Below are 8280 nucleotides of genomic sequence, written 5' to 3' on the forward strand. Positions count from 1 at the left end.
AGTGAACTTGAAACATCATTCATACAAGGATGTCTAGAGGACACCAATATAAGAACTCGATTTTGAAACTTGTGCAAAAATTGAACTGCCATCATGGGTACATAAAAACACTCCAATTTGGATGCGTGGGGCTTCTCAATTGGGTAGTTTACAAAAGAAAGGCCGCATTTTGGAAAGAGATGTAAATGATGAAGATTACATAGTACCAAAACCATTCCCTGAACATTTTTTTGAACCCTTTGAATGGACTCAGATCCTGGCCACCATGGATGTATATATAAATGAATCTATATCTACATACTTTTGTGACAAAGAGGACTATGATATAGTCCCAATTCAAATGGTATCTATTGAGATGATCGAGGAGCAACAAGTCTTCTCTAATCAGTATTATGATGCGACAGACAAGTGGTAATAAGGACTAATTACAACAGAGGGATTGGACTTCAAGAAGGAGCATGTAAGAGCCAAGCTTCTACTCAAAGGAGGAAAAGAAAGAATTTTTGAGTTTCCAAACCAACACCAAAGACGCCAACACAGATACTGGAAAAAATGAGACCATAACTTAAGAAAGAAAACTACAAAACGGCCATTGGAAAACCAAGAATCGATTCTTGATGAAAGTGAACACAACAAATTGCATAAAAGACAATATAACTGAAAGATATCCAAACATAGAGCATGCAAAGATACAAAACCAAACAAACCCAGGGTCAATTAAGCTAGATAAAATCAGAGGGAAAGAACCTCTAATGATAAAGATGGAGCAAAAAGAAAAATACAAAGAGCTAAAATGAACCTTGAGAGAAGTATGGACCACAAAAATGGAATCAGATAATAGTGACAAATCGGGAAAAATCAGTGTTCCAACTCATTATAAGAAATACACTTTATGAAATAGCAGGATCATTGTAGAGAAACCCTTGCAACAATCAATAGAACAGGGAAGTCTTATGAAGGGCCAGGAAATGCCAAACAAATTGACCTTGCAGAGCCTAGAGAAGAGCCAATACTGGCATACATAGCCAAGGATCTATCACAAGAAGAAGAGGAAATTCTCATAAGAACATTAAAAGAATACAAGGATGTTTTTGCATGGTCTTATAAAGATCTCAAAGGGGTGGATCTTGCCATATGCCAACACACTATCCCTATGAGAGATGATGCTAAGCCAAGCAGACAAAGACCATACACCTACCATGAGACCTTTGCTAAAAAAATCAAGGAATAGATAGAGAAACTCAAGGAGACTGAGTTTACATATGAAATAGAACACATTGATCAGGTATCACCAATTGTAATGGTCCCTACAAAGAATGGAAAACTTAGAGTGTGTGTAAATCTCAAAAAGGTGAACTCTGCCACCATACGCGATATCTATCTCTTCCCATCACCGGTCACATGCTAGAATGAGTAGCTGGCAATGAAGCCTATAGCTTTTTGGATGGCTTCTCTGGATACAACCAGTTAACTATCGATCCCAAGGACCAACATAAAATGGACTGCACCATGGAGTGGAGAATTTTTTCTTATCAAGTAATGCCTTTCGAATTGACCACTGCACCGACAACATTTTAGAGGCTAATGAGCCATGCCTTTAAGGAGTATCTGCGAAATTTCTTGGAAGTATACATGGATGATCTTTGTGTGCACTCCTCTAAACAAGAAACTCATTTTGAACATTAATGATGTGTCTTTAAGAAATGCTGTCTATATATGATTGCGGCTTAATTCCTAAAAAAATGCATTTTTATGGTTAGACAAGGCAAAATTCTTGGACATATTGTGTCAAAAAATGGTATAGCCACAGGCATGGAAAAGGTGGCAATGATCACGGAAATGTCTAGATCAACAATCGTCAAAAGTTCAGGCATTTATGGGACATTGCGGTTATTATTGTAGATTTATCTACATGTATGTGGTAATTGCTCGGCCCATATATAGCCTTATCACCTACTTTGAATGGATTGATGAATGTGAGGAATCCTTCCAAAAGCTTAAGCAAGCCTTGAGCTCATCACCATACTGAAAGCTCTAGACTAGAAAAAAGTGTTCCACGTACATGTCGATGCTTTAAGCTATGCCATTGGATGCATCTTAGGCCAGCCGAGAGAAGGAACAATGGATTTTCCTATCTCCTATGCTAATAGACAATTAATCTTGGCAAAAAATAACTATACAACCACGGAAAGAGAAGGTTTTGGTATGGTGCATTCAATCAAGAAATTTTGACACTACTTGTTAGCTAACAAGTTCGTCTTTTTTGTAGACCATCAAGCCTTACTCTATTTAGTGAATAAGCCATGCAATATAGGTAGGATAGTAAGATGGTTTATCATCCTACTTGAATTTGACTTCATAGTTGTGTGGTAAAAAATGACACTATTCACTAGCGGGCATATCACTTGTAAAGACTCACCATGGGGAAGCACCTAAAGGGGTAGATGATGACTTGCTTGATGCATATGTGTTCTCTGTGGAAATGATTCCAAGATGGTCAAAAGATCTTGTGTCTTTAACGGCACAAATGGATTCGCAAATACTAATTCCTATCACACCACAGCTGATTGAGCAATCAACCCTATATCAATTGTTGGCGAGAATATTTTATTGCAAAAACAAGGATGGAATTTGGCTCTTGTGCATCAATCCTAAGGAGCAAGAAGCCTATTTGAGTCAAGATCATTCCAAAACCGTAGGTCTACATTTTGCACAAGATCAAACCCTACAAAGATTAACATGGTTGGGTGTTTATTGGCCTACCATGAAGAGAGATGTTCATCATTATGTGAATGATTGCTCTCAATGTACAGAAAAAGCTCCATACCCCATGCCACATTATTTCACATTTCAATCATACAGGGGGTCACTTATCTCATGAAACCCCAACCAAAGCCATATTGATGGCATGCACTTGGTGGCCAACTATATTTGCTGATGCAAAAGATTTCGTTTGATGATGTGATGCTTGTCAACAAGCAAAGATGCCAGCGAGAATGGATAACATGTCACTCATACCTATGATAGTAGCACGTGCATTTGCTAAATGTGGTATATAATTGGTAGGTACAATACAAACACCATCTTACAAAACTCAGGCACAATATATTATTGTGGAAATAGATTACTTAACAAAGTGGTTTGAGGCACGATCCACCCAAAAGAATGACGCTAGAACCACTGATGCATTCCTATACGAATGCATCTTTACTAGATACGGACTTCCTATTGAGCTTGTGAGTGATCACGATCGCATTTCCTCAATAAGGTGATAGAATATCTACTAGGTGAGTTCATGGTAATCCATAACAAATCTGCACCCTACCACCCTCAAGCAAATGGTCAAGCAGAACATATAAACAAAATTATGAGCTGTGCACTAACCAAAATTGTTAGCTCAGGCAGAAGGGATTGGGAAATGCATCTTTAGTGTGCCCTATGGGCTTTTTAAGTTTCCTTTAAAACGGCTTTGAGCACGACTCCTTTTAATTTGGTTTATGACTTGGATGCAATATTGCTGATGGAATTTTTATTATCCTACTCAGAGTTGCAATTGAGTTGGAATGGAAAGGGTATGAGTTGTCAGAACGACTCGAGGACATAGAATGCCTAGATGCACAACATTTTGTGGCCATTGCCCACATATACACACAAAAACAAAAACAAAAATAGTTCTTTGACTTGCATTTGCTGACTAAGGTTTTTAAACGAGGGGATTTAGTCTTAGTTTACTCACTGAAACAACATATACCCAAGTTCAAGAAAAACGGACATGGTCCTTTTGTCATTGAAGATGTTTCACCAAGTGAGGATATCAAGTTAGCCACTATAGATGAAGAAATCATGGAAAATTGGATTAGTGTATGTCTACTCCACAAGTACAACCTTCCCTTGACTAATGAACTTCTGTAGAGAATGCACGCATCCAAGGAACGGAAGCTTAAACTACAACAAGTTATTGAGGAGGCTCAAGAAGAAGCTCGCATTTGAGTTCTGATTTAGTCTTAGTTTACTCACTGAAACAACATATACCCAAGTTCAAGAAAAACGGACATGGTCCTTTTGTCATTGAAGATGTTTCACCAAGTGAGGATATCAAGTTAGCCACTATAGATGAAGAAATCATGGAAAATTGGATTAGTGTATGTCTACTCCACAAGTACAACCTTCCCTTAACTAATGAACTTCTGTAGAGAATGCACGCATCCAAGGAACGGAAGCTTAAACTACAACAAGTTATTGAGGAGGCTCAAGAAGAAGCTCGCATTTGAGTTCTAAAACCAAAAGCTACAAGACAACCTGTTCTCTAAGCTGTACCACTCAGTACTCTCCACATTCAACCCTTAGCAGAGGATGAGGTCAAGACGGATGATGAGTGGCTAGATGCTTGTCAGGCTGAGACCATGTGTCATAAAAGAATGACATCCTTCCAGCAAGGACCTCCACACGATGTGTCGACATTGTCATTTGGCCATTTAGTGGTGGAGAGAAAATAAACGGGTTCCTACACATACAACACTTTGGAAGGCCAACTAAACCACAATCATGAATCTCACTGCTGTCAACTACACCACCCAACCCACATATACAAAAACATCTAAGGAAACTCGCCAAACCATACCAAAATCATACAAAACTTAAGGACCATCCCCTCACTAGGATACACTTGTCCCAAAGCCTCTACACTCAAAATCCTCACTCCAACCCCATCTACAGAACACGTGTAGTATGAAGACATATCAAAATTTTGGAAGTGCTTGAAACTAAAATCATGAGTACCTATGTGTAGCTTATGTCACCATGATTCTAATGACTACTTGCACACAAAAAAATAGACATTGTTTGATACACTTACGACACAAATAGCTCGTAGACACGTTAGCACGTGTGCTTTGTTTTGCGCGGAATGCTTGGCATTTTTGCAAAGCTCTCTCCAAGCCTATCGCCATGGTGCAAGCAAATCTCCAATGTGATGAATAAGCAAGGATTTGGGTAAGGATGAAGTTCATGCTCTCTCTCTTTCTCTCTCACACACAATCAACGACAACCCAAAAATTTGATAATGAGTAAGTTATCTTTACAAAATGACCTAGGTACCTTATATACTAAGGTTACCATAGGTTAAACCAAAATTAGAGTTCAATGGATCAAATGGATTTGTATTTACAATTTGCAAGTGCAATTGCACCCCGGCTTCTGCAAGTAGAATAGCTACTCTTTACAAATGATGTTTTTAACCATAATCCACATCATTTCATAACTCTAAAAAATTAATACTTTGGTGCAAAAATTGAGTTGTGCTGTATTGTTGACACATGGGTCAACACTCCCCCCCTCCTCCGAATTCATGTCATCCCTGACATGACCTGATTGCCAATGTCGGTGCTATCTTTATTGTCATTTTTGGTTTTGTTTGCTCCATTGCTTGTACATTGTCTTTTAGATGCCTCTGAAAAGTCCTTGTTAGAATCACTTTTGATGTCCACCGCTTGTCGGCCTTACTATAACTTCAAGAATGACTTAAGGTTTTGAGTCTCCAATTCTCTACATTTTGTGTATGCTCTTCTTTGTTGGGAACTTCTTTGTTCCTGCATCAAGGTGATCAAAGTTGCATTTGCCACTGTTAGCTTTTGTCTGTTGTGTAAATCATTATATTGCTTCTACTTGATACATGAATTAATTAAAGTCTGACAAACCCCAGTTAGTTCCCCAAGTTAGTAACTTGCTTCAAAAGGGCTTTTTTCGACATCATTTGCTCTAGTAAATCTGCCAATTTTGAGTATTTCTCATTCTCACAAACAACTTCTACAATCTGTAAATTGAATGATTGGCTAGATCTTGTGAACCAATGAAAACTTTGTAAGGATTCTGGAGAAATTGTCTGGCTAAACCTTTGACTTCTTTAGGCCAAGTTGCACTCCAATACAAAGTTTGTCTATGAGGCCGAATCTTGGAGATAATTTTTTTGATTTGAGGTTTAAAACCCATGTCCAACATTAGATCCACATCATCAACACTTCAAAGGTTGGTTTGTCTACCATTGAGCATATCAATCAAGCAACCATGTGTGGCTATGACTATCGCTGCACCTTTTTGAAGATCCCTTATCTGTAGTCCCTTTGGTGCACCTCCATAAACACATGTACCCTTTATCTTTGATGAAGCCCCAAAATTTGTTGCCTCTTGTTGTATTTGGAGGGCCAACCCTCTAGTGGTTGCTAAGATGAGAACAATCGGGCCATCACCTGGTGACAATGCAGGCTGGGCATTGACATGAAAAATGATTGGTAATAGGTAGGCAAGTATTTTCCCTGAACGGGTCACTGCAAGCCCAATAAGGTCCCTTCATTTCAAAGTCATTGGCTAGCCTTGTGCTTGGATTGCTGTTGGTTATTTGAAACCATCTCTAAGGATACCTCCAAAAACATAATTAGGAAAGGAAACCTCCTTGAAGGAGCAAATGGGCTTGGGGATGTCATTACCCTCCACCACAATCTCTCGTTTTTTTTTTGTTTTTTAGTTTTTTGTTTTTGTGAGTACTGCTAGTCCCTTTTGTTTGTTAGGATTCATTAAGTCACATACAAGATATAAGATTTACAGTATAAAGACCTACTTCTTGTATATAGCCTTGTAGTTGCATGAAGTGTTTGATAGGCAACTTTACACTTGATGGATGCTTTTGGTTAGTCGATCACCAACTTCCTTTGTCCATGTAGTCCATCTCGGAGTTTAATGACCATTATCCATCATTTTTGTCGTCATATTGTTGTTGAAGACTTATTAGCATTCTTTTCTTACGTCTAACATTATAACCTTGTGCGTATGGCTTTTGAGACATACCTCATAAGGTTTTGTCATTTCCTTGTACCTTCATCTCTTTGTACTGCTCAGGCATCTCTTAAGTGTCTTCTTTATCTGGATTATGGATTTTTCCATGTTTAAAAAAATAAAATCTCAAAAAATAACTAAATAAAACAAAAAGCAAAATCATTTGAATAGAATTCTAAACGCTATGTACACTGTACACATGCCCCTAGGGGCTCATATATGGCTTTTTGTCCCCGTACTCCTCGTGTAACGCTATTATGAGGGCATATACTCTGAATCTTGTCAAAACATTATCACAATAAAACACAAAAATGCAATGCATCTCACGAAATATTGCCCTCAAAAGTTCATAATATTAGGTCCGCATTTAGAATGCCTCCCTCCCTCTTATTTGGAGTCCTCCTAGATGACAGGGTGCTTGGGAAATTAAAAAAGGTGCCAATGTAGGCTTTGTAATTTAGCCCTATTATGCGTACACAATACATGGAAAAAAATTATTCTATGCAAGATGCGGGTATAAGAAATTTGCTTATTGGCATTTGGTTTCTGGCGAGGCTTCCTCTTCTAAGCAATGTTATGGTCGTTGAATCTCTTGTGCCATTTTCTTGTTTGAAGGTTGTAGAGGTTTTCTAAGGCTTACTTATCTCTTTGATGCTTCTTTGGGATCCATTTTAGCCTTGTTGTTGATTGTCGTATTTGGCATTGTTCCTCAGGAGTGGGTTTTGGCTTGACCTTTGGTATCCATATGTATGCTTGATTAGACTATGCTCCGACCAACTTCTTTGGTAGTCAAATGTGCTTTGTTTGAATTTTTGGAGTCCATTGTGCTGGAATCACTTTGTCTCAAAGGTTTAGCTTACTTGTTTGAGATTTAAACTTCCTCTTTGGTTGCCTTTGGTTATTTTTCTTCCAAGCTTTTCCTATGCATTCACACTATCTCTAACTGTAAGCCTTGTGCATCATGAAGTGGTGAAGTGAGCAACTTTGTCTCTTCTAATTGTACTGTAATTATAGAAGGAATTGAAAGATTTCAAGCGGCAATGTGGTGATAGTAGTTTTTTTGGTTTCCTTTGGGATGCACTGCTTTGGATTATTGGTTGTTTGTTGGATGATGCTTGTTTGGGAACCCATACTTGTCCCTACTTCATTTGTGTTTGAAGAGACTTCTTTGGGATCCACCTTGTCTTTGTGTGAGTCAGTAGTAGTGGTCTTTGCTTTAGCCTTTGTACGCTTGGTTGGGGACGAGATTCAGACTTTGGGAGTTGATACTTTAATTATTTTGGAATCCAAAAAAATTATAAATCACCTTCTTTGGAAAATTTTCTTAGCTGTTCTTGCAAACTCTGACTGTTTTCCTTTGGTGTTGGATCTTGTTACAGTTTTTCTTCAGAGACTCATCTTCTTGATCCATACCTGCTTTTGGCCGAGATGGCTCTTTGGTATCCAGATTTG

At 38.3% G+C, this 8280-nt stretch overlaps 1 pseudogene; it reads right to left on the reverse strand.

The window, feature by feature from the left end:
* Nucleotides 1-5701: 5701 nt before the first annotated feature.
* LOC147440717 (DEAD-box ATP-dependent RNA helicase 20 pseudogene) lies at nt 5702-6504 on the reverse strand (annotated as a pseudogene).
* Nucleotides 6505-8280: the final 1776 nt, after the last annotated feature.

This window comes from Adiantum capillus-veneris, chromosome 15, assembly GCF_014529385.1.
Source record: "Adiantum capillus-veneris isolate H3 chromosome 15, ASM1452938v2, whole genome shotgun sequence".
In the NCBI taxonomy this organism is placed as follows: domain Eukaryota; kingdom Viridiplantae; phylum Streptophyta; class Polypodiopsida; order Polypodiales; family Pteridaceae; genus Adiantum; species Adiantum capillus-veneris.